The 24,613-nt window shown below is 41.4% G+C and overlaps 5 non-coding genes across 5 annotated transcripts; 2 read left to right on the top strand and 3 right to left on the bottom strand.

The window, feature by feature from the left end:
• Positions 1 to 13,879: 13,879 nt before the first annotated feature.
• trnaa-agc lies at positions 13,880 to 13,952 on the bottom strand. Its single transcript has one exon. It is a non-coding gene; the product is annotated as a tRNA-Ala (tRNA).
• Positions 13,953 to 17,970: 4,018 nt separating this feature from the next.
• On the top strand, positions 17,971 to 18,052 carry trnas-gcu. Its single transcript has one exon. It is a non-coding gene; the product is annotated as a tRNA-Ser (tRNA).
• A 2,482-nt stretch (positions 18,053 to 20,534) lies between these two features.
• On the bottom strand, positions 20,535 to 20,616 carry trnas-gcu. The gene has a single exon. It is a non-coding gene; the product is annotated as a tRNA-Ser (tRNA).
• Positions 20,617 to 23,560: 2,944 nt separating this feature from the next.
• trnal-aag lies at positions 23,561 to 23,642 on the bottom strand. The gene has a single exon. It is a non-coding gene; the product is annotated as a tRNA-Leu (tRNA).
• Positions 23,643 to 23,760: 118 nt separating this feature from the next.
• On the top strand, positions 23,761 to 23,842 carry trnas-gcu. The gene has a single exon. It is a non-coding gene; the product is annotated as a tRNA-Ser (tRNA).
• Positions 23,843 to 24,613: the final 771 nt, after the last annotated feature.

Here is a 24,613-nt window from a genome sequence, read left to right as displayed (position 1 = left end):
TTGTCGTCCGTAAAGAAACAACACACGTCAAAGATTAATTCCCGGACTTCACAAATCGCGATTCGTGTTTTTGTTTTTGACTTTTTCTTTATGCTAAAATTATAATCGTATTCGCTGTAAAATTATAGAAGTAAAACAAATCTGATTAGCGTGATGTATTTTATTTGTGATTAAATGGCGGACCCGTTAAGCTTTGAATGTTTCCGCACGGAGCATTTCTGTAGACGGTTAAAATTGTACCAGCCAATCAGAGACAAGCACATCGCAAATTCAGCCAATGAGGAAGAGCCTGCTTTTTAAATAGTAATTCACTAGATGGCGACAAAGGGCAAAAAATAAAAAGACTATAGCCGTAAGGAGGGAAGGATGTTTTATTACGAAATAAATGGAACTAATGTTTGACAGTTTATGTTAAATTTTGGATTTATTTGTGTGTCATTTTATATCATTTCTATGTATCTATCTGTCTTAAAGTCACATAAAAAGTCAAAGGAAAGTAGCTTTTCATAAATCATTTTAACACACAAAACACACAAAAAAAATCTACAAACTGAAACTTCCATTTATATATTTGTCTACCTTTCTTATTATTTCATTCTAATTAAAGCCACATGGACCTATTCCCACACAGCTGGGTCAGCTCGTACAGAGAGAAGTCTGCCTGATGAGATTTTAAGAGGGCATCAGATCAAATGTAACCCTGATGCCTGCAGGGCTCTGAGGACCATTTAAGGAAAGGAATTCAGCAGCTTCCCACCTGAACTAGACCACAAGCTGCACAGTTTCTGCCTCTCATTGTTGGCTTGCATATCCATATTCATGAGAAAGCAGAGGTAACCGATACAGGAAGTATCGCTGACCTTCGGTGAGGAAAAAAAAGTTTGGAAGGCACAAGTAATTTGAAGAGTTTGTGTTGACCATTAATGCAGGCGGACACTCTGTAAATAAGTTATTTTCTTCCCACTGCAGGCGACGGGAAACATTTGTTGTGTGCTGGAAACTCAAGAAGCAGAAGGTCCAGCAGGTTCGTGGTGTGTTGTGTATGAGGTGGGTTATTATCTGCTCTCAGCTCGCCGGCTAATCTCAGCCCGTTCGGCCAAATCAGTTTCTATTTCTTTAGCTCTCATTGGTGAACTAGTCGGGGAGTCTGTGATGAACCTGTGTCGGCTGCAGAAAGCACAAATAATGAATTTCACTTCACTTACCTGCTGATCACTATGGGAAGAAAAGGAAAGTTGGAGGCAATGTTCCTCTGGGAGACCTGGGATGTTTCTTTGACATGCGGCACAGACCTAATAACAAGTTTTCTCTGTTTCCATGAAAAGTGTACAGGGTCTGCAACAAGTTTAAGTTACTGCATCTGCTTTGTTTTGGACACATGAAGCATTTATTCCTCCCTCCCAAGGCAGAAGTTGGCTTCCTGATTTAAATATGCAGTAATCTGCCATAATATTAGTTATAATAACTCAGATTTTAAGTCTTGTGCTTTACATGTTTGGTGCATTAGTCTCTTACAGGTGAACATTTCATTAAATGTCTCATAAAAATTAACCAAATGGTTGTAAAATTAGTGAACAAGCTTTAAGAGAATCCGAATGGTTTTATATAAAATTTAAAAAGAATTTAAAAAAAAAAATGCATTTAAAAGGTGTAGACACTTTCCAGCCAAAGAGATTCTGGCATCTGATGACAGTTTTCTCCTTTAGCAGGATGATGGAACAATTAAAAAACGGTTTCAGGAACATGAAAATGAGTTCAAGGTGTAAACTTTGGCTCAGAATTCCTAACATCTCTCTGTCCAGTCCAGCCCGTCTCCTTGTAAGTGTTTATAGTGTTCACAGTGTATAAGATTCCACCTGCATGTGGCAGCACATTTATGGCGTAGACTGGCTCAGTGGCGCCCTCTCTAGTAACTAACTGTACTGCAGCCGTTGCCAGTTTGTATTAATGTCTGTATGTCCACCGGTGAAATGTGTAATTATTGTTGTGTAATTGTTAATACGAAGCACTCTGAATACATTTGTTCAACGTTTTATAAGAACACAATGCACTTTTAAAGTAAGCTAGCGAGCTACTATGCTAACACAACTTGCTGTATATTGTGTTGTGCTATGTTTGAATTGCATGTAGCCAGTTCATGACTATTACTTATACTGTCCTATGCAGAAAAGGGATTTAATTCAATCAGCTGGTTACAGTGAAGTGTAGCTGAGCCCCGGTTACTGTGACTGGATGTATCGATCTAAATATTGAGTATCGGTATCAGGTTGATACTAGCGTGATGAGATCGATACTTTTGTTCCAGTGTCTCTTCTATACATCCAGTAAATTACTCCACAGAGGCAGATGGAGCTTCTCCATCCTCACCTGTAGTAAAAGGCAGATATGGTCAGAGTTTGATACTCAGATCCCAGAATCACAGCAGCATCAAAGCTGGAACTGATGCTGTTATTGAAATGCATCAGTATTCGGAAGAGAAGACAATTACACGGGATGCAGACTCACTCCTGTGATGGAAAATGACTGAGCAAATGACCAAATTACTTTTTTTGCTCAACTGACTTTGTTACTGACTTTATTTCCCATTGTTGTTGTGTTGTTTACATTTACATTGTTTACATTCTTATATTTTTGTCACATTGTTCCTTTTTCTTATTTTGCACTAATTACTTTTGTGTATTATTTACCTGTGTATTATTTGAATAACGTAATATCGAATGCAAAATGATAATAATAATGTGTATTTATAAACAGCACTAGGCTGAGTTTAATAAAGAATTCATATAGTAGGGTGGTGGGGGGTCACTACTTTATCTCTCCATCAGTTTGGGCAGGTGGTTGTAATATTATGGCTGATTGATGTGTTGTTGAGCTGCACAGCGTAGACTCACGTCTGGTCACCTCATGTTGAAATCAGTTATTTTTCTTAACGTAATGATTTGGCCTCCTTCCTCCATTTTTGTAGTTTCTACCAATCTAAGTATTAAGCTAACGATATTATTTTTACTCTATTTCCTCACAGATATAGATCAGTAGGATTTTATCCGTCCACAGAAACCAGGAAGTCAGTCGTGTCCCTGTGTTTCTCCCTCGGTCCAGGATGAGGGTGTAAAACACACTGACTGATGTTTTTTTTATGCCAAACTGCAGATTTATTGTGATTTACTGGACACACATGACGTGCTTCTGCATCTGCAGAGCCAACAAAGTGACAGTGATGTGCAGACGTACGGCAGGAACTTCCAGTAAGAGAGGAGCAGGTATCCAGAACAAACACACTCCGGGTTTGCATACAAACCAAGTCCAAATGCACACATTAAAGCTACAAATATAGCCAAGGACAAAGGCAGAATCGCTTCAAAGAGGAAAAGAGCAACAAAACACATTAAGACAGAAGACTGAGACGACTGAAATGCCGATCATGTGCGTCTACGTCGGCCTCGGTCGCCAGATCTTCTCGTAATGCATGATGGGACTAAACTCAATTAAGTGAGCGACCTGACTTTAGACTTTTTCCCCCTCTTCACCCGAATCACGTCGTAAATGTCATTGCTGCTCCACCGCCAGCTCAGTGAGTCACCGGTCTGCAGAAAATAACATTTGACCGAGCGTTTAACAGCGCGCTGTCCACGTTTTATTGGCCCCAAAACATCACAGAGGAGGAGACGTGTTACGTGGAGATGTAGGATTTCACTGTCAGGTTACATTAGAGCGCTGCAGCTACAGAAAAAAAAAAAAATGCTGGTTCCCGATCTATACTTTAATGTTACGCAACATCGACTGAACAGATCTGCTGTGTGTGAGCGTCCGTTGTCATCGTGGTGTTTGCTCTACTTTCCGTCCGGTGAATACGCTGAAACTTGAGTGACATGTTGTGGAGACTCGGGACCAGATGTCGTCTCCGTCATTAATATCTCAGAGTTGCAGCCTGAGGTTTTTATTTTAGATCTTTTTTTTTTTTTTCTTTGGAAGGTTGTTCAAGGCCGGCTGCTGCTACACTGAATTCATTTAATTATCCTTTTTCTGCTTTTAAACCGTCCACTCACTCAAACAAAAAGGGCAGAGAGCTAAAAGCCGGGACACATGCAGCCACCGGGGAGCAGCTCGGTGGCTTTAATGCTGCTCAAGGAACCTCAGGCAAACCAACGTTTGCCCTCATAGTCCCACATCCACTTCTCTCAAACATCTACGCCTGTGGACTAGGAAGCAGAATCTTGAACGTCAACAACAAAGCTACAAAGAGATTCGATAACGTTATATTCTTTAACTTTACTCACATATTTGCAAACTGATTTCACAAAGTTTCTCTTCAAGTCATAATCTCAAATTAGAAGAAACATTGGAGCATGTTCTCAGTGTAAAGACCCAGGCCCACTAACATAGAGGGGGTGGAGCTTACTGGAAGATGTGGAGTTTACTGGCTTTGGTCTCGTCATATATTAGAGTCTGTCCAACTCAAATCATCAGAGGTTAGATTCTACAGTGTAACCCTATGGGGGCGGATGTTTAAATAAATGTCTTATTTACACCATTAACAGGTCTATAAATGTTATTACCAATGTCTGTCAATGTGTAAAAGGTCCTCACTTAAATATCCCAGCGTCTACTTCCTTTAAATATCTTAAATGAGCTGTAAAATGCTTTGTAGCCCAATCACCTCATCAGTCATGGAGCTGTGTTTACCTTCTCCTCAGTCTCCGTGTTCATCCATCACTGTTAAAAGGTTGAAAATTAGAAATACTCAAAAATAAATAGTGAAAATTAAGCTAGTTTTACTGTTATTTAGTATCATCACTATAGCATTAGCATGCTAGCCATGACAACTTAGTAGTAACTGAGCTAAAGTTACGTGTCAGTTAAATGTGTTTATCTACATGGACATGAATTAAATGAACACATGGGTTTCACAGTATATATGACGCTAGCTGCTATTTCTCTAAGCCTTTAGATAACTAGCTAGCATAAGGCTAGGTTAACTTCAAACTACATTCATGTGTAAAGCAGTGTTGGGTGTTTTTGAGATCAAGGTTCACATTAATGATGGTCTGACTTTATTTTTCTATATAAAATCTTAACAAACGTCAAAGAGAGACATTGACATTTACCTCATCACATAATAGAGAGAAACCAGCTGACGTCCAGTTCTTCCTTTTAATCTTCTGCTCCATAACTTTCTCTGTTTTTGTTCACTGGGGAAACGGTGGAGTTTCCTCCGTGTTTTCCTGATCCTGTGCTGGAGCCGTAGCCTGAGCACTGTGGCATATTTTAACTTTTAATCCAACTTTATTCTCTGTTATTGCCACTTCTCTATGGGTGAATATGGATCCAACATGGCGCCCATTAAACACGTGACCAGCTCAGAACCAATCACTCTCTCTAACATACAGCTCTGTTCTGTTTGCCTTCACTTTAAAGGAGCAGTTCCTCCATCCATCATTATATACAGTCTATGGTAAAGACAGATAAAATATTTGTATTTGTTCTCAGATCTATTAAAGCTCTTGTTATTATTTAACTTGTCTTTATTTTATTGATTGTAAATCCTCGTTCTTTGCAGCCGTGTCCCATGATTCCTGGCGGGTCCTTGAACGTGGCTCCATGTGAACGTCAGAAACCTCTCTGGGACATCGTCATCAATCTGGACTCTTCCCTCCTCCTGACAGCAGCACTGAGGCCGCGTTATTACTTCACCTTCACGTCTCATCATCCTCACGTCACTCATGAAGACAAACGCTGCCTAAAATACTCCAACAACCTTTTCAGCCTTTTGCTGCTATTTTCTTTTTCCAGCTTCTGTGTGTGTGATTCTTTTCTCCTCATGATTTTCTTTCTGCCAAAGAGTTAAAAAAAAAAGACTCCCAATTTATGGAAATACATAATTTGGGTTGAAACATTATTTCAATCAGTGGATTCTAGTCAAACGCAGAAATTAGCACTAATGAATCCAAGTGATTCGGTGCCTTTCGCTGCAAACCTCCTGCTTGATTTTCTAAATTCTGATTATTAACAAAACAACTTCTTGGATAAATAACGATTGTTACTAGTTTCACAACTTATTCGATTCAAAAATCAGAACTTTAGGATTAAAACACTACCTTTTTCTTTAAACTAATGAGCCCTTTTATAGTGTTTATTCCAGTGCAAGTGCAGCATCTTTATTGTTTTTGTCCGTCCAGTTCGTTCTTTATTCAGCTACTGTTTGTTCCTCAGTTCCTCACTTTCTGAGCTCCATGTCTTTGGGACTTTTCTCCGGTGGATCTGGGTATTGAAGTCATGACCTTCCAGTCACAACCTGACATCTGTGCCCCGGAGGCCGCCCCCCCCCAACACAGCCATGTTTCCCTGTGAAATGACCCCGACATGTTGTTTGGTTTCCTCATCTGATCTGGACCGTTGTACATCTGTGTAAATGGCACCGGATTGGTCCGTGGCTGATGCGGATTAGATGGAGCCAGATGGCTGTTTGGTTCAGTGGGTTTGGATGCTCGACGTGCCCTTGTATGGGGGGGTGTGGTGCACACACAGAGGGAGGGGGGCGTAGTGGGACACTGATTCAGAAGAAGAAAGCTGCTGAAAGATTTATGGAAGACAAGTTTATAAATAACTGTGGAGGTGTAATATTCACATTTACTGTGTAAGCTCACTTTTTAAATATTCCTGTCAATAAGAGATGGTACGACTGTGTTTCCAGGTGGTCATAATGTTGTGGCTGATTGGTTTATCTTATTGAGGAAAATATTCCATTGAAGTTATTTAAAACTCTGACAGCTCCTCTCTGCATGTGTTAGATAATTATTAAGAACACATACTTTACTTAATGTGTTCTCCTTCGTGGGTTCTGCAGGAAACCGGAGGTGTGAACCTGAGAGACGTCTCCAAACAGCGTTAAGCAATAAATTACATTTATTAGGTTCGACGTACATGAAAGGAGATTTTAGAAAAGTGTTTCCACCTAAAACTCTGACAACTTAACAAATGACTTTGAGTTTGTGTGTAAAGAGCAAAAACTCACTTTTCTCTGCTTTTGGAAAAACATTCATGGACTAAAACTGACCTCGTTTCAGGTGTAAACGATTGTTTTTTTACTGATAACTCAACTCTTAACAATGTCCTTAGGAGTGATTCTAAGAAGTTTGATGAATACGGGCCCCGGGAAACAGAAAACAATATTGACATGATAGTATCACACAGTTGAAGCAGAGTTGTCGGCTGAACATCTATGATGAGAATCTCCTGTTCCACCACATCCTAAAGGTGAAATATTGGATTGAGATCTGGAGACTGTGGAGGCCATTGGAGGACAGTGAACTCACCACCATTACACCACCACCACCAGCCTGAACCACTGGTACAAGGCAGGATGGATCCATGCTTTCATGTTGTTTAAATTCTGACCCTGAAATCGAGACTTGTCAGACCAGGCAACGTTTTTCCAGTCTTCTATTGTCCAGTGTTGGTGAGTCTGTGTGAACTGTAGTCTCAGTTTCCTGTTCTTAGCTGACAGGAGTGGCCCCCGGTGTGGTCTTCTGCTGCTGTAGCCCATCTTCTTCAAGGTTGGACGTGTTGTGCGTTCAGAGATGGTATTCTGCATTCCTTGGTTGGAACCAGTGGTTATTTGAGTTACTGTTGCCTTTCTATCATCTTCAACCAGTCTGACCATTCTCCTCTGACCTCTCACATCAACAACTGCTGCTCACTGGATAATTTCTCTTTTTCAGACCATTCTCTGTTAAACCCTGGAGATGGTTGTGAGTGAAAATCCCAGTAGATCAGCAGTTTCTGAAATACTCAGACCAACAACCAGACCACGTTCAAAGTCACTTAAATCCCGATTCTTCCTCATTCTGATACTTGCAAGTTGTTCAGCAAGTTGTCTTGATCACCTCTACATGAATACATTGAATTGAATTGCAGCCATGTGATTAGCTATTTGTGTTAACAAGCAATTGAGCAGGTGTACCTAATAAAGTGGCAAGTGAGTGTATATGTACGCAGTTTACAATAGGTCGATGCCATCATGTAGAGTATTGTCAGAGCTGACGGCCATCACAGTCAACTTCATGGAAATTGTCCTGAGGCCAAATCAATGCCTGAGTGATAAATATTCATTGGGGGGTTGGGGGGGTCACGTATGACGCCTCATGTCATGTGTCCGTCCACGCTCCTCTCATCATCAATCACCGTCTGTCACAGGTTAATCTATGGGACCTCATCAATGAGCGACGCTCCGTTCAGACGTCGATGCATCACGTACATGTGCTCGACTCACATGTGACCCCCCCCCCCCCCCCCCCCATCCCTCCTCTGCAGTTCTCTCTGTTACATCTTCATATATTTTAAATGCTTTTATGCCGTCAGTCCTTTTAAAATAGCAGCTGACCTCTTTTCCTGCCGCAGTCTAAAATCTTATTTTAGAGCAAACCTCAGTGTGAATAATGAGAATCCAGTGTTTGGGTAATTACGGCCCATTTAAAGCTCATTTTAACACCCACTGTTACCTGTCAGCTGATAATAAAAGATAAAACATAAAACGAGCCGGCACTGACGATAATTACTCAGCCTACGTGTGTGGTTAAAGCAGATGTAGAAATACAAGGACAGCTACAGAAGCAGACTGTTGTCCCCTGTGGGTTTGAGTGCATGGGTGAGTTTGTCCATATCTGGTAAAGAGGAAGTCACTTTCAGTTATGAATTTTTAACATTTACATTTGTCATCTCTTGTGATTTAAAGTATTTAGATTTACAGCTTCTTGAGTCGACCCTCCAACACCAATAAAATAAAATAAGGTAAAAATACAAAATATAAACACCAATCTAAAGTGCAGCAGCGATGTAGATGCACAGGGTGACATGTGTCATAGTGCAAAAAATGTTTAACTTGTTTAACAGTGCAACATATCAGTGCAGAGATATGACGAGGACAAAGTGTGTTCAGTTATGTGCAGAATTTCAACAGTGTGGAGCAGAGTCTAGTTTAACAGTCTTATGGCAAATGGGGAAAAAGCTGTTGCAGAACCTGGTCGTCCTGCACCGGATGCTAAGGAACCGGTGCATCTGGTGCAGGACGACCAGCAGCAGGAACGGGAGCAGTAGCGGCTATGTTAACGTTCACACACAGTATCGGTACCAATCCCTAATCCTGCTGTAAAAGTGTAAAGGAAAAACAGTTGTTGTTGTACAAAACCATCTCTACAGAGTTTTGAAGCCACAAATAATCCACAGAGAGTCAGACAGACTGAAGACGACTGTTCCCCTCCACAGGAGTGGTCCACCAACAAACATCACTCCATCATAGTGGGAGAGGAACCAGAGGAACCAGAGGAACTTCTAAGCAGCTAAAGGCCTCTCTCACATTGGCTCATGTTAATCCACACCTCATCAGGAAAACACTGAACCCAAGGACATTACCAGAAAATCAGTTTAGTGATTAATCATCCTCCAAGATGAGACTTAAATTATCTGAGACACAGCTGTATTTGTCGGGGTTTGCTTTGTTCTCGCGTGTCGAGCGTATTTCTTACGACACGTGGGCGTTTCCGCCGCGTTCTGTCGATAACGACGTTCGCGTGTTTGTTTCCTTTTAATCGTGTGGACTTTGCGAAAACACGTTCTTTGTAAACGCTCCGTCAAACGAATCCATCACTACTGTATTTATTCGGCTGCAAAAAGACCTTCGGTGACACGCGGACGCACGCGGGAAATAATCTGCTGTCACCGCTGAAGAGAAAGGACGACGCGCTGCCTGTGTCGTGTGCCGCTGAGAGGGATGAGATGGGGACGTCATTCCCGGAGACGTGGAAGGTCGCTGTGTGCTGGGTATGAAGGATGCGTATATATCCCACCGCGACGCGCTCTCATCTCTCACAGCAAATCCACATCCATCACAGCAAATCAGCTGTGTGTGGGATGTAACACGAGAACGGATGATACAGGCACCGCTCACTCTTTATAATGAGACCGAACCAACATACGTTAGGTCACAGGTGTCAAACTCATGGAAGACTTTCAGTGGAAATAGCTACGATCTCTAATTTATCCACAGTTTTCCTGTTTTCACAGTGAAAACATGTTTAATGAACCATTTTTATAACTTCACTCCCACAACTTTCCCGTCTCCCTTAGCAACCACTGATACATCATTTCCTGATTGGTTGATGGGATGTATTTTTCTACCAATAGGAAAGGGGCTTAATTTTTGGTTTTTCTTCCTTTTCACTGTTTCTCCGTTCATCAGACGCCTACATGAGGAAAAAGTGTGGTGTGAATTATTTATAATAAGTCTAGTTTTACTTGGCCCATCAACACCATTTAAACACTGGTGTATAGGCTGAAGTTTGCACTTTCTGCAGAAGTTGAAACAGAGACTCGGTGACGCTACGACGTCGTTTTAAACTGGTCATGGGATTCGGACGCATCGGTGCGTCCATCGACTCCAGAGGATTCATTTCCTACTTCCTAATTTCTGTTTAGTGACAGAGAATGAGGGACCAAAATGCCAGTTAGGCTTCCTCTAAGTTCAACACACTGAAGAGCTACTGGATGCCCTTTCAGTGGAAACACACAGACAATTAATTGCCCTCTGGGGCACCCCCATGTGTGAATGCCCTTTCAATGACTAAAACACAGCGGAGAAGAACATCGAGATGTTTCACTCCCAGAGAAGAATGAGAGAAACTGTGACCTTGGTCAACTTTAAAATTCATATTTGGGCTCATCTGTGAAGACGGAGTCACGGAGTCAGCCACGTCATAGATAGATAGATAGATAGATAGATAGATAGATAGATAGATAGATAGATAGATAGATAGATAGATAGATAGATAGATAGATAGATAGTAAGACTTGGTGGCAGCAGGCACTGAGGTTTTATTTTCCACAGTAAGGAGCTCACTAAAGATTGATTAAAATTGGTATTTGGTGTTGAATTTAGAGGAACCATTTCTCAAATCAAATCAAATCAAATCAAATCAAATCAAATCAAATCAAATCAAATCAAGCTTTATTGTCATGAAATTGCATTTCTTTCTGAGATCTGTGCAGATTTAGCAAAACAGGTAAAAGACTAAGAAAAAAAAGGTAAAATGATACGAACACTCAAATAAATTATTGTTTAACTATTAAGAACTACTATAAAAATGAATCTTAATTGTGACCCTGTTCTCTCCTCTTCTGTCCTCATCATAAACGTCTCATATTCTGTGTTGTGGTTTAACCTGAGTTTGTTTCACAAGGTTTGTTGAGTTGCCAAAACTCAATAGTTTAGTTACTTTCCACTGTGTTCCTGTTAATGATATACATAATGATATACACCTCAAATGACTATCAATATTTTGATTTGAGAATTGATTTTGCAGCATAAAGTTTTCTGTATTGAGCTGCACATCACTAATTATCTGGGTGTCTTAGTCGGATAAGGAGATATTAGTTGTTTGAGGAGGTTAAATTGTCCAGTTAAAGTCGGATTAAGGCAATAATTAACATTTTTCATGTGCATGTAAACGTACTGGCTGAAAATACCAAAAGACTTCAGTTAAAATATGTGAAGTAGTTCTTGGGTCAGACCAGTAGTTCAGCAGTGTAACAGCTTGTGGGAGGAAACTGATGCAGCCATCTGTTGGTCCTGCTCTTGATGCTCCGGCACCGTTTGCCTGATCGCAGCGATTCAGAGAGTTCACTGAGAGGCTGAGCGGAGTCTCTGATGATGTTACATCCTCTGTTCTTACACCGGTTATGGAAGAATTCCTGAACAGGAGGCAGCGAGACTCCAATCACTCCGTCTACTGTCCTCACCATCACGATCCTCCATGAGGATGTGGAGCAGGTGTAACCTCTGGGGTCCCCTGGAAACATTTCAGTTGCTGTTTATGATTGTTGCAACATGTTTCTGTATTTACTGGTGAGTACTTGCATTGAATATTAAGATGTTTTGGTACTTTGCTTGTGATTTTTTGGGCTGCAGCGCAATGAAATCGTCTTCAAAAAGTGTAAAGTCTGTTGGAGAATGTGGGCATCGATCCCACTACCTCTCGCATGCTAAGCGAGCGCTCTACCATTTGAGCTTATTCCCCTTACACAAAACTTGTGTGCTTATTTCACAAATCCAGTCTCTCGAGCAAAGGGAACAGTTTGGAGAAACATGGCATTGAGGATGTGTCTTCATAGCCCTATGAACACACGCCACACCAATATGGAGGACCAACTCTGCCAATATTGGATCAATTACTCCAATTACTCCAATCAATTACTGTCAATATTACAAACAAACAGTCGAAAGAGGTTAAAAAAGATACTGTGATGAACAACGTTCTTTGCATTAGTGGCAGAAATTTTATTTTATTTCAGCCACAAACTGGGTTTCATGAAAAAGTTAATAAGAGGTAAAATAAAATGACAAAAAAAGACAAAAAACAGTCAGAAAAACATGCATGAAGTGCAACATCTGGCAGGAGTTGGTGGAGACCAAACCAGAGCTAAAAGTGAGATATGTTTGATCTTTGCCACATTTAATAAAAGCATTGAAGCAAACAGCAGGAAAAAAAAGTTCAAACCCATTAATATGTACAGTATCGTCCACTGTACTGACTCCTGAGGAGAAACAGCCTCATTTCAATATGATAAACTAACCAGTAAAGATTTCTAACCTTTCTGCAGTTTGCACAAATCATTCCTAATTAAAATGTTAGACCGGGTGCTTCAGGTACCTGCACTCCCACTTTGAATGCACCTCACTTCATAACCAGGAGCTTTAGAGACTTTTCTTCTCATTGTACTGGATTTAATATTCCACTCACATTGACCCCAACTCCCTCAATTTAATGAATCCGTCACTTTCCTCAAACCCTTTGAGTACTGAACACCTCATTAACTATGCAGATAAAAGGAGAGAAAATTCCCATGTAAGGCCTTCGATACTGTCGCGCTTTCAAATAAATCGCGTGAACTCATCTGAAAATGAAATTGGAAACGCTCGGCCGTGGCTGACGGTCTAATTTCACCAGTGGCGAACCCTGAGGGGACGTAGCCTGAGCTGGGTAAAGATATTAAAGTCAGATTAAATAAAAAAAAGCAAAAAAAAAACACAACGCTTGGTTGGAAGTGTCTGGAAAATGTATGTGTGGAGCTGTCCCTTAAGGCAACGCGACGACTGATCACCTGCAAACCAAGGAGATGGCTGACTTTACTTTTGGAGTTGTTCCTTCTTCTGCTTTGATAATGGCCGTTCATTGGATTCAAACCTCTGTGTATTATTATTATTAAACCATCATCATAAAAGATAATATCTTTTAATACAGTAATAAAATATGGTAGTAAAATAAGTGATATGTTTGGAGGGAAAAGTTAAATATCCGCTAATCAACCACCCCCATGATTCTGCATGAAATGGTTTGTTCCTGCAACGGATCCATAGACATAATAAACTATTACGGTCACAATGCTACCAAGTAGCAAAGGAAAGTTGGGTTTTTAAAAAGCCAGTTCTTCTGATGAAAACCCTCTATAGTTTGAGAGTGCGCCCCTAAAACCAAAACCAGCCTCTGCTGGAGAGAGACAGCGCCTGGTGCTCAGTTATCAGTGTTTGATGTATGATGGCGCATGTGTAAACTGGACCATTACAGCAGAAAAGGTCAAATGCCAACGTCGTCGTAAACGGAGCTGATTGTACATGAGAACGTAGTAAAACTGTTGAGGTATTTTACTACTCGCGCGCTTCGTTACACAAACTCAACCAGGCTGTGCTTCATCAAACACTTCATCATATGGACTTAATTGGAAAGGTTCCTGCAATTAATTTAATTTAGATCATGAAACTTCACTGACCCTTTTTCTATTTTTACCCTTTTTGTTCCATTAACGTCTCTTCAAAAACTGGAAAACCTATTGGAGAATGTGGGCATCGATCCCACTACCTCTCGCATGCTAAGCGAGCGCTCTACCATTTGAGCTAATTCCCCGTTATCACTGGGATCATTCGCTAATTTCTGAAATCCAGTCTTTTTGCAACAGTAACAGTTTCCAAGAACGTGACACTGAGGACGTATCTCTATCGGTCTTTGTCAGTCACATGAATCAAACGCACCCCTGTTGTCATTTTGGATGGTTACATGTAAACAGTATAAACAGAACATGAGCAGATGACAGGGAGGTTTAACTGATGATGGAAAATGGAAAAACAGAAGAAAAGCGACCAGATACCGAGGCAAAATCAGTGAAGTTGCAGGTATTTGGTGACATTCTGGCCTGTTGACTATTTCCAGATATGACCTGGGTCTCAGGGTGTTTAGGGCTCAGAATATGCAAATTTAGCCACATTTAGATGATGGACCATGTGTGCTGAACTGACTTTGGGTCACCACCTGTGAAGTTAGACCGACTTCTAGCCTAACCAAGGAGAAGGGATTTTCTTTCCACGTTAACACCAACTCCCCGTCAGTCCTTTAGAACTGAAGAAGCTACTTGGATGAACATCATCAACAAACTCTACAAGCCCAGTTGTGTTTCTTTAACCTTCATGCTGTACCTTGGTTGTGTTTTGGTTTCTAATGGATTTGGGCCCTGAAGGGACTTGAGCAGAGTCTGGATCAGACTGAAGCAACAAACCTTGATCTGTGCAAAAGTGCAAAAGTCTAAAGCTTGTTAACAAGTTATGTGTTTTCTTTTAAATAAGTACAGATCAGAATGTGTCAAATTTTTTACGATTATGTGAAAACACAACATTTTGAACTAAAGAACAGCTGCACACACGGGTCCAGTCGAATGTGATTGACTTGGAAGCAGTTTGGTCTGATAGTCCGGTGAGATTCCATCAGATAAAACCAAGCTTGACAGTTTGTTTGTGGGTATTAAGCACAAAGTGCAGGATTTAAGCGTCTACGTCAGGTTTACTCTGTAGCTCCTTAGCCTTGGCTGCAGTGTGACATGTTGTACGATGTGGCTTTGCTTAGATCTGTTATTCAAGATTAAACCAAGCTTCAGGAGGACGAGTGTGTCGGGATCTCAGTGGAAACAACTGCACATTTCCAAAGAAAGCAGTTCAATATCTTTATGCAGCCGAGAGACGACGGCTTTTCTTCTTCTACGTGAAATCTGCCTCACCCTTTCTTCCCTTTATTAACCTGCAGCTTTGTTTCCCCAATAATTCATGACTCATGTGGACTCCCGGAGGACACGGTAAACCCCTCTAATCTGGCAGCCTCCCCTCTCCACCTCCCGAGGTCTTTAAACATCCATGCAGAGTAAACACCCCATGCAGATCCAATTTAAAGTCCAGGCTCTGTCGTCATAGTGATAGGCTCGTAGTCAGTCAGTAGCGGCAGCTTTTTGGAAACATATTTGGTTGTTTTCTATCTTCTGCCTTAATAAAACAGAGTGAGACGACTAAAGATGGGACGTTAGACGCTCAGGCTCCGAAGCCTGTTTCACTCTATGGAAGGAGATTCCATTTCATTTATTTGCGACAATAATGGAAGTACAATAACATTAAGCAATTGATTTTGTTGAAATGCGTGTATGCAGTTAACTCCATATCCTGGGACGTCTGGATGCTAAACGAAGCTGTGATGATGTGGTACTTGATTGGGCGGATGAGGATGGAAAACTGTTCAGGTCGAATAATTATCAAATTGATTGTTGGCTATAAAGAAGAAGAAAAATGGGGTAAATGTTTTGTTTAATGAACCAAATACAAATTGAGCAATTTGGAGTTTGTTGATTTGATAAATATTAACTATGCCAAGTTTGCGAAACAAGGGTAATGAATGACTTCCTGGAGCTGAGAAGAAAATACTTCTCACTGTTCTTTTTAGCAAGAGAAGCTTTGGTTCCAGTTTAGTTGGAACAATTTCCAGCTGCTGAACTGCTGCCATTCCACTTAATAGTGTTACAAGAAAAATAATGGAGACTTACACCACTCAGCAGATCTTGTTCATAAATAAAAACTTAAAAAAGAAACACAGCCATAAAAAACAACCCAGAAGCACAATCCTCTCCTGCACATATTGACTTTATTTTTATGAGGAAGTCCTTCAGAATCATTCCTGAAAAAGTACCTCTGCAGTGTTTAATTTGAATCCTATAAAACCATGTGTTACATTAAAACTATGTTTTCTTCTTAATGACAATCAGGAAAACATCCATCATCCAAAGTGTTTTCCATCGGAACCTCAAAAACACTGACGTTGAAAGATTTCACAGCAAAAATAACTGATCAAGTATCAAGTAACAACTCAAATGACATTTTAATTCAAGTCAAATATGGGGGATTGTGTCTTCTGATTAGTTTTTGTTGCATTAAATCAGTCGTTCAGACAGTAGTTTTCCCTCATACATACGTTGAAATGCTGTTATGGTGCAATTTATGTTTTCATGTGTTATATGGTAAAAACAAAACAGAACCAAACACCATTGTGTCAAACTGTGATTAATAGTGTAGTTTTTTCTACATTTAAAATTAAACAGTTATATTTTTTTTATAAATTTCGGCCTCGTGTGGTCTTGTGGATTTCATCACTGTAAATAATTCTAGTAAAAAACTCATGAGTTGGTTCAAGTTCTCTGTTCCATTTACAATTTGTGGAACTTAAATAGTCTAAATTTAGTTTAACATTATAGAAATAGTGTTAGTTCTGCAGAATTAACTGACGTGTCATGTGTCAGAAGATGCATAAAGAACAAAATGCAGGAACAACTAAAGAAAAAAGGGTCACATGGAACAAAGTGGGATGATGAAAACATGCATAGGTTCTTAATTTGTCCTAATTTAAGTTGTGAGAATCAGTATTACACATATTTAATTTACTGTAACAGTTCAGAACATGATGATGTAGCATCATCATTGACAAACACACACTAACATCTGAATTAGGGGACAACAGAAGTTAACCTGCTGTCATCAACAGCATCATCAGCATCATCAAAGGACAACACATCTATATCACCTAGATCTACACTCTTACTTACGCAAGACAAAGGACATTTCTCACCTCGACTCTTCCCTCCCAGCACCATGAACATCTGCTATTCAGCTCAGAAACAACTATTAACTTCCAAACCAAAGAGGAGGATGGAAGATAAAAAGTGAAAACATGGCAGAGAAGAGACAACGTCATTCCATTTGGACAGAGTTGTGATTTGAAATGATGAATTGAAAGCGATTACCCAGCTGTCCCACCAGGCGTGATCCATACCCACAAAGCCTCTGCCCGTCTCCCGCCGAGGATCAGGCAGAACGGGGAGGCATTAAAAGATGAAGGCTGAGGATTTGGCCAAATAAGGACACGATCGCAGCGCGTAAGCGAGTGCACTGGACTGACTGTGGAAGAGTTCTGCAAACTCGTAAATGTTTTTACTTTCTGAGTAAATGTCAGCTATTCCTTTCTGTTATTCTCTTTCTTAACATCCACCAGCTGAACGGTGGAGACGAGGGATGAGTCAAAAACCACGCAGAGCATGAAACACCCCGAGTGTTTCTGAACGAATGAACTGGGATGATGTCGATCGCACGTTTACCAGATCTCACGTTCACCACTTTCCCTGGAAAAGATTCTAAGCAGCAAACAGAGTTTCTGTGCACGAACGCAGGACCTTGATGCATTTAGTAAAATCATATCTCCAGTGATACTACAAACCTCAGAGATACAGGGAAAGATAGCGGCACCATGAAACAACATAATACAACACATAGAGTTTCTAAGCACATTCAGAATCATGACTCAGTTACAAGGCCAATAGTTCCTCCTATGGTTTAAAAATGTTTAATACCAGAATCCTTAAAACCGACTGAGCACTTCATCCTTTTTTTTACTTCATTCAGTATTAATCATGTGAGTAGAAAATAATAAGTTGTTTAAATGTCACCACTCCTCCTCATGCAAAAGATTTTTACACAAATACATGTTGAAAGTCTTCAAATTACTGAATTCTAAAGTTTGGTTCCTCTGCCGACAAAATGTCACAAACAAAACCTGAATAATAGACGAGGTGGCCGAGTGGTTAAGGCGATGGACTGCTAATCCATTGTGCTCTGCACGCGTGGGTTCGAATCCCATCCTCGTCGGAAGTTTTCTAGTTTGTAACTCAGTCACCAAAAAAAAAAAACTACTGTATCATGTAACTCAGCCACAACATTATGACCACTGAATCACACTGAGCATCTTCTGACAATTCAGCTGAGAAGCTTCTGGATTCGTGTGGATGTTACCTGGATATGTAGCTCCCACTTAAACCAGACCACACCCTCACATACCTGTAGATACTGATACACAAACTGCAGTCACATCATTATGAAACCAGGTACTGGACTTTTAAACATCTGGTGTGCTTCAGTTTCAGATTCATGTATTAACAATAAAAACCTTGAAATCTTGAGAGGAAACTCTATTCACCTGTTCTACTGAAATTCCTTCCGCTGACACACTGACCACAGAGATTTTATGGGGCAATGCTGACAATAACAATAATAACAACAGCTACAATACCGTCACAACTAATCTGTCTTTGTTTCTCTTTACTTTTCTTTCCACCTGAAAACATCACGTGGAGTTAAGGCTTCACGCTGTTTTCTCGTTTCGCAGAATGAACTCGGTAAAACACCTCATTACGCCCTCCTTCTTCCTGCTGAGGTTTGTCCTACTCCGACGCGAAGGACGGGTGCAGGGCATCAGCGCATGGGGAGAACATTTAAATTTGAATATGTGATAGGCACACCTAGCTGGAAACACGCTGTCTGTCAGACTAAAATAGAAGACTCTGCCGAGTGAAATGTTTTGACAGGAAACAATTATTCCTGTAAGAGGGAGGATGAAACACTGAGCTCTTGAAGCCTCGGCTCCATGTTCTTTTCACTACGAATCATCAGAGACTTTGTTTGCGCTGATATGGTTTGTGTGGTGATAACGGTAAATGAAAGGTGGATATACACAGTAACGTATCTGTAATTCAAGGGGATGAAGGAGGTCACGTCAGAAACTGAAGGAGTCAGTGTCAGTTGAAATTAAAATGTGACCCAGGACTCATTCACAGGACCAAAGAATGAAAGGTGCCCCAGATGCCTCCACATATGGACTGAGATCTGATCAGTGAAACTCAATGCGTCTTGTGTGTGTTCACACCTGCACTATAAGCTTCATTTTCAACAATGGCAACTGAAACTTTTGCCAAAAGACGAGTCACACAAATGTTTGTGTCTCCTCAGCCTCCTCAGTCATATGGAAATATATACGGCCGAGTGGATCGTAGGCTCCCCACTTCCACATCTGGACAAGATCTACTCGAGTCGTCTCTTCTGATGAACCATAAAGATCCGTAGGGACCCCGCTCACTCAGGACACTCCCTCTGGTAGACTCTTAACTCTTAAAGTCTTCAAGTCGAATTTTGCAGAGATGGAGAAGCAGACGGACAAAGCTTAAGTGGAAACACGCTGCTACCAAGAGGACCAATCGCAGCATGCCAGGCTACAGGGTTAGGGCCTGTGTAGGATCTGGGCTGTTGCCATAGCAATGGCATCAAATTGATGCAGAAGCCTGAAGAAGGGCTGGGTACCTTTTTAGGTGTCGGCCGAAACAACCCAGTACCGTGTGGTATCGAATCTGCCCCTGTCACTTGTTCTGTTTCTATGGTTTTGTTTGCAGCTAATCACCGTGAGCGTTCTTCGATTCAATGCACCATGCGATTGGTCCAAAAACAGTCATTTGTATGGTGGTAAAGCTTCTCCTGCTGCCACCAAAATGCTCAAAAGTATGGCTGAACTAAACGCCTGCTGGTACGAGTAAATAAATAAAATGGAGCACGATTATTTTGGTGAAGACGGAGGATACGAACAACCTGATAAAACACCATTTCGAATATGGAGGACACCTGAGGGTGGAGAACTTATTATACTTTGTTGTTCAGGGTTGTACAGTTATTTAATAAAAAATGTATTTAAGAAGAATTGGGGTCCAGTCACAGCACACTAGATGTTGGTTTAAAAGTCCAGTACCTGGTTTCATAATGATGTGACTGCAGTTTGTGTATCAGTATCTACAGGTATGTGAGGGTCAGATACATCCAGTGACTATCCGCCATTGGATGTACACTGGTCAGGCATAACATTATGACCACCTTCTTAACATTGTGTATGTCCCCTTGTGCCTCTGAAACAGACCTTTCTGATGGTGTCCTGTGGTGTCTGACAGCAGAATGTTGTTAGTGTGGGGGCTCTGGGTCCTGTAGGTGGAGGGGAGGGGTCTCTCTTGATCATCTCACAGATACTTGATCAGTTTGGGATCTAGTGAATGTGGAGGCCAGGTCAACACCTGGTGCTGTTCTTCATGTTTTTTTAGTTGTTCCTAAAGTGGTTTTGTGTGTGTCATTGCTATGGGGTGGGGGGTGTCTGGTCTGGTTTCTGTGGGTGCTACATGTGTAAATAACATCCACACGAATGAACACCAGGTCCAAAAGCTTCCCAGCTGAACTGTCACAAGATGGTCAATGTGATTCAGTGGTCATAATGTTGTGGCTGAAAGGACACAGAAACTAGCAGAAAATGGAAAACTTTCGACGAGGATGGGATTCGAACCCACGCGTGCAGAGCACAATGGATTAGCAGTCCATCGCCTTAACCACTCGGCCACCTCGTCGGTTTACTCTGATCAGTTTGTGACGTTTTCGTGGCAGAGGAACCAAACTTTAGGGAAAACCTTCACCTGGATGACTGAGAACCTCCTCAGACCAAACAACCAGTTGTTGAAACAACTGTTTGAAATGATGAACCAAACTGGAACCTATCTGGACCGCAATCGCTTTCCTTACATGTCCCTGTGGTTTGGGGCTGTTTGTTTGTGATCAATATGAAAAAAACGCTTTATACTAAAAAGATTACACCATCATTTCAGTTTATCATTTTACTGCACTTTTATTTTGTATACGATATCGACTAGATCGATATTTCAGTATAGGACAATAAATAGTAATGAAAAAAAAAGACTTTTTTATGTGCTTGGATGAGCTGAAACAGTCTGCACACGTTTAATGGGCGCTTACATCCACTGCAAGGGCACGGTGGCCATTATACTAAGCGACAGTTTAATGGAGGTGGACGCTGAGTATACAGAGAGCACATTCTCATTCTGAGCCTCCAGGCAGCGTGGCTCGTCTCCAGGTATCCGGAGCCGTGGCCGAGCTGCTGCAGCTTTCTTTTCTGGAGGTGACTTGGCTGAAAACGCCGCTCGCATGAAATAATCATCTGTCAGACTTGATACCATGGCCTGTCTGTTGTTTCGCGCTGGGGGAATACAGATTGACAGGTAACGGCAGATTAAGCAGCTGCGCGGAGCTGTGAGGTGTTATCGAAGGTGACTGCCACATCAGTGTCCAAAAGGTGGAATAAAATGATTCAGATGCGTCTAGGTGTGTGCCTGGATTGTTTTATCTCATGATGTCTCCTAGTATTTGTGGACAAGAGGATTATTTCACTGTATATGACAATAAAGTCACCAATGTGCAACATTAATACATGGAAGAAACACTATTCTCCCCTGCTCAAAAAACTGCAAACAATGAAATCCCAAAGAAGCACTTGCTAATTAGCAACGTTGTAGCTCGTTCCTATTGATAGAAACTGTCATATCAAACTAGAAAAGTTAATAATCATAAATAAACAAGTTTCAACTGTAAAATTTGATGAGGTTTTGTACCTTGCCCACTTTGTCCCCCCTGTAGAATCAATCCGCTGAAATGCCCGATATCATGTTTTAACACTTTTTAGTGCATTGACAGTTTGCTGCCGCGACGTCAGACTAAAGCATCTCCTTAGGACGAAAACGGGTCTAAATGAAGCAGAATAAGCTAAAACTAACCTAAAGCTTAATGTCCCCGTGTGAGGACGTAGGATCTCAGGAGGTTAAATTATGGAGAGGGTGGATCTGCAGGACTGGTCCCCAAAAATCCAATGATATATTCAAGAGAATGATCAACCTGTCTTCACCAGTGTCCAGAACCTTTTTGAGGAGTTCATACTAAGAGAAGATTAATTAACGTACTCACTGCTGGTCCTTCGGTGATCATCTACTCTGAGAAGACAGCATTTCTGAGGATCTACCACGCATAAAACTGCAAAGAAAGAATCAGAAAGTACATCAGGACACATCTTTAAAGAAATCCCCATGAGCCAAACTGATTCTCCATCATAATTAACCATCACTGCAGACCAGCGTCCTTGTTCTCAGGTTATGTGGGATTATTAATGGAGCTCTGGCTGCAAGAGCATTTTATGTCCGAAAAAATTGTTTTAGATCACCTCACAAAACTGTTCAGACGGAGCTCCGTTAAAAGGCAGCCTGGAGGTAACACACTTCACACTGAAAGTAAAGGCTGAACACAGCGAGACTCCAGAGACGATAATGAAACGATTGAGCGGTGGAGGAAAACCCTGCTCGTTCTCTGCAGCCTCCAGGAACACTTCCTCTTCACAGATCTGGTGGTTATAACTCATCCTTTTTTTTCCAGCCTGATTGAACAGTGGGACCTGATTTTGCCGAGCAACTTGCATTAGAAGCTGAGAGCACCACTCAACGGCAGTGATGTCTTTAGGTGGGACTGACAATTAGTGTTGGTTAATTGACTGTGGCGCCTCGCATCTGTCTTCCTGCTTCCCCCAGGAGGCCGAGGACGGTTGATCCTCACGGGTCTGAGCGCTGCGTAATTAAGCTCTGACTAAACCATACATCTCTCTGCTGTGGGCGCAAACACCTGGTTACACCACGCCGGGGACAACCACGAGGAAAAAACCACACGTTTAAACCATGACAGCCGGAGCTCAGGGGGAAAACGCTTGGCATCGCTCAGACTGTCCTTTTTTCCTCTTTAGCTCATTAGTGTCCAGACACTTCACCGTTAAAGCCGGCTGTAAATACCAGCCACAGCTACACAATTATTCTTTTTCAAGCTGTGCTAAATTGGCCAACACCTCCGCCAACCTGAAAGTCCACAACGTGTCACTCCAGGGATATGGACTGTTGCTATGTAACCAAAAAAAAAAACAAAAGCTTATATTCAGTGTGTTCTTTGTGAATCTGAATCTAACCATGGTAACGGTAATCTGTCCCCTGAAAAACTGCTGAAAAATAAAAAATAAAATGTTTGATGTGCCATTTTGAATAAGGCGCAAATTACTGTTCCTGTTTGATTAAACGAGCAAAAGACATTTGAAAATCTGAATTGACTGGAAGCCACAGAGAAAAAAAAAGCTTTGTATAAAAATGCAGTAGCTAAGGAACTGAAATGTGATGAAACGCTTTTGCTTTGTTTCATGGTATTGTAGATGGTGTAGTTCTCCTCCTGTTTTGAGCTCACATCATCTCAGCAGCTCCAAGTCTGGGCCATGAAGAAGGGTCAAATTACAGGTGTTTTAAGTATCTCTAATTCATTCATGATAAAGTTTAGACTGGGCGTGAAATGTGCTGGTGCAGGTTTGACAATAGTATGGCAGATGTACTCAGCTGTCGCGGAGAAGAAGAAGACAACCATGAAGGCAATGATCTAATGATTCTGAAGGATGTTCAACAGAAAACATCTTATAAGATTTGGCAGAGGTGGGATTTGAACCCACGCCTCCGAAGAGACTGGAGCCTTAATCCAGCGCCTTAGACCGCTCGGCCACACTACCACACATATGGACTTTGTCCAGAGGACGTCTACACACATCATTTCATTCAGCTACAAGTACAAGAAGATGAACAAAGACGTCTCCAGTGTTGTTGTCCACATGGGTCCACCACTAACACGACGAGGTGGCCGAGAGGTTAAGGCGATGGACTGCTAATCCATTGTGCTCTGCACGCGTGGGTTCGAATCCCATCCTCGTTGGAAGGTCAATGTTTTCCAGTTTCTGCACTGCTCACAAAAATCACTGCTGTATAATGCAACACATAGATATGGACCACAACATCATGACCACTCGCAGGAGAAGTAAATAATATTTAAACCATCTTTTGACCAATTTTCTGCTGGGAAACTTAATTTTTGGACTTGGCATTCATTTAAGTAGATGTGACATGTAGCACCCACCTAGACCAGACCAGGTCCCCCCACCCCTTAGCAATGACACTCCATGAGGGCAGCAGCCATCCCCAGCAGGATGCAGCCTGACACAGACAGACACACAACAACACTTTAGGAGCAACTCCAAAAAAACATGAATAAGAGCACAAGGTGTTGACCTGGCCTCCAAATTCACTAGATCCCAAACTGATCAAGTATCTGTGGGATGATCCACAGAGGCCCCTCCCCTCCCCTCAAAGGCCCCCACTAACACCACAGGACACCCTCAGAAGGTCTAGGTCCATTCTCTCATGAATCACAACTGCTTTGGAGGCCCAGGGGAGACCTACACAATATTAGGAAGGTGGTCATAATGACCTTAGATCATGACCTGATCATACATAGATAAATATCTCTCTCATACAGCATCTTTTTTTTTTTAAATTGTTGGGAAATATAACCCTCTAAGCTCTAAATGCTCCATAATGTTCTGCACCAAAGAAGCTTTTTCAATGAAGAGTTGTCTGTGTTGCATCAGACAATGATTGATGGTGTGTGTGAGGGAGAACAGCCAGCAAAACAACAAATCAAAACACA

This window comes from Mugil cephalus, chromosome 5 (genome assembly GCF_022458985.1).
Source record: "Mugil cephalus isolate CIBA_MC_2020 chromosome 5, CIBA_Mcephalus_1.1, whole genome shotgun sequence".
In the NCBI taxonomy this organism is placed as follows: domain Eukaryota; kingdom Metazoa; phylum Chordata; class Actinopteri; order Mugiliformes; family Mugilidae; genus Mugil; species Mugil cephalus.
Note: the sequence above shows the minus strand (reverse complement) of the source record. Positions and strands in the feature narration are given on the sequence as shown.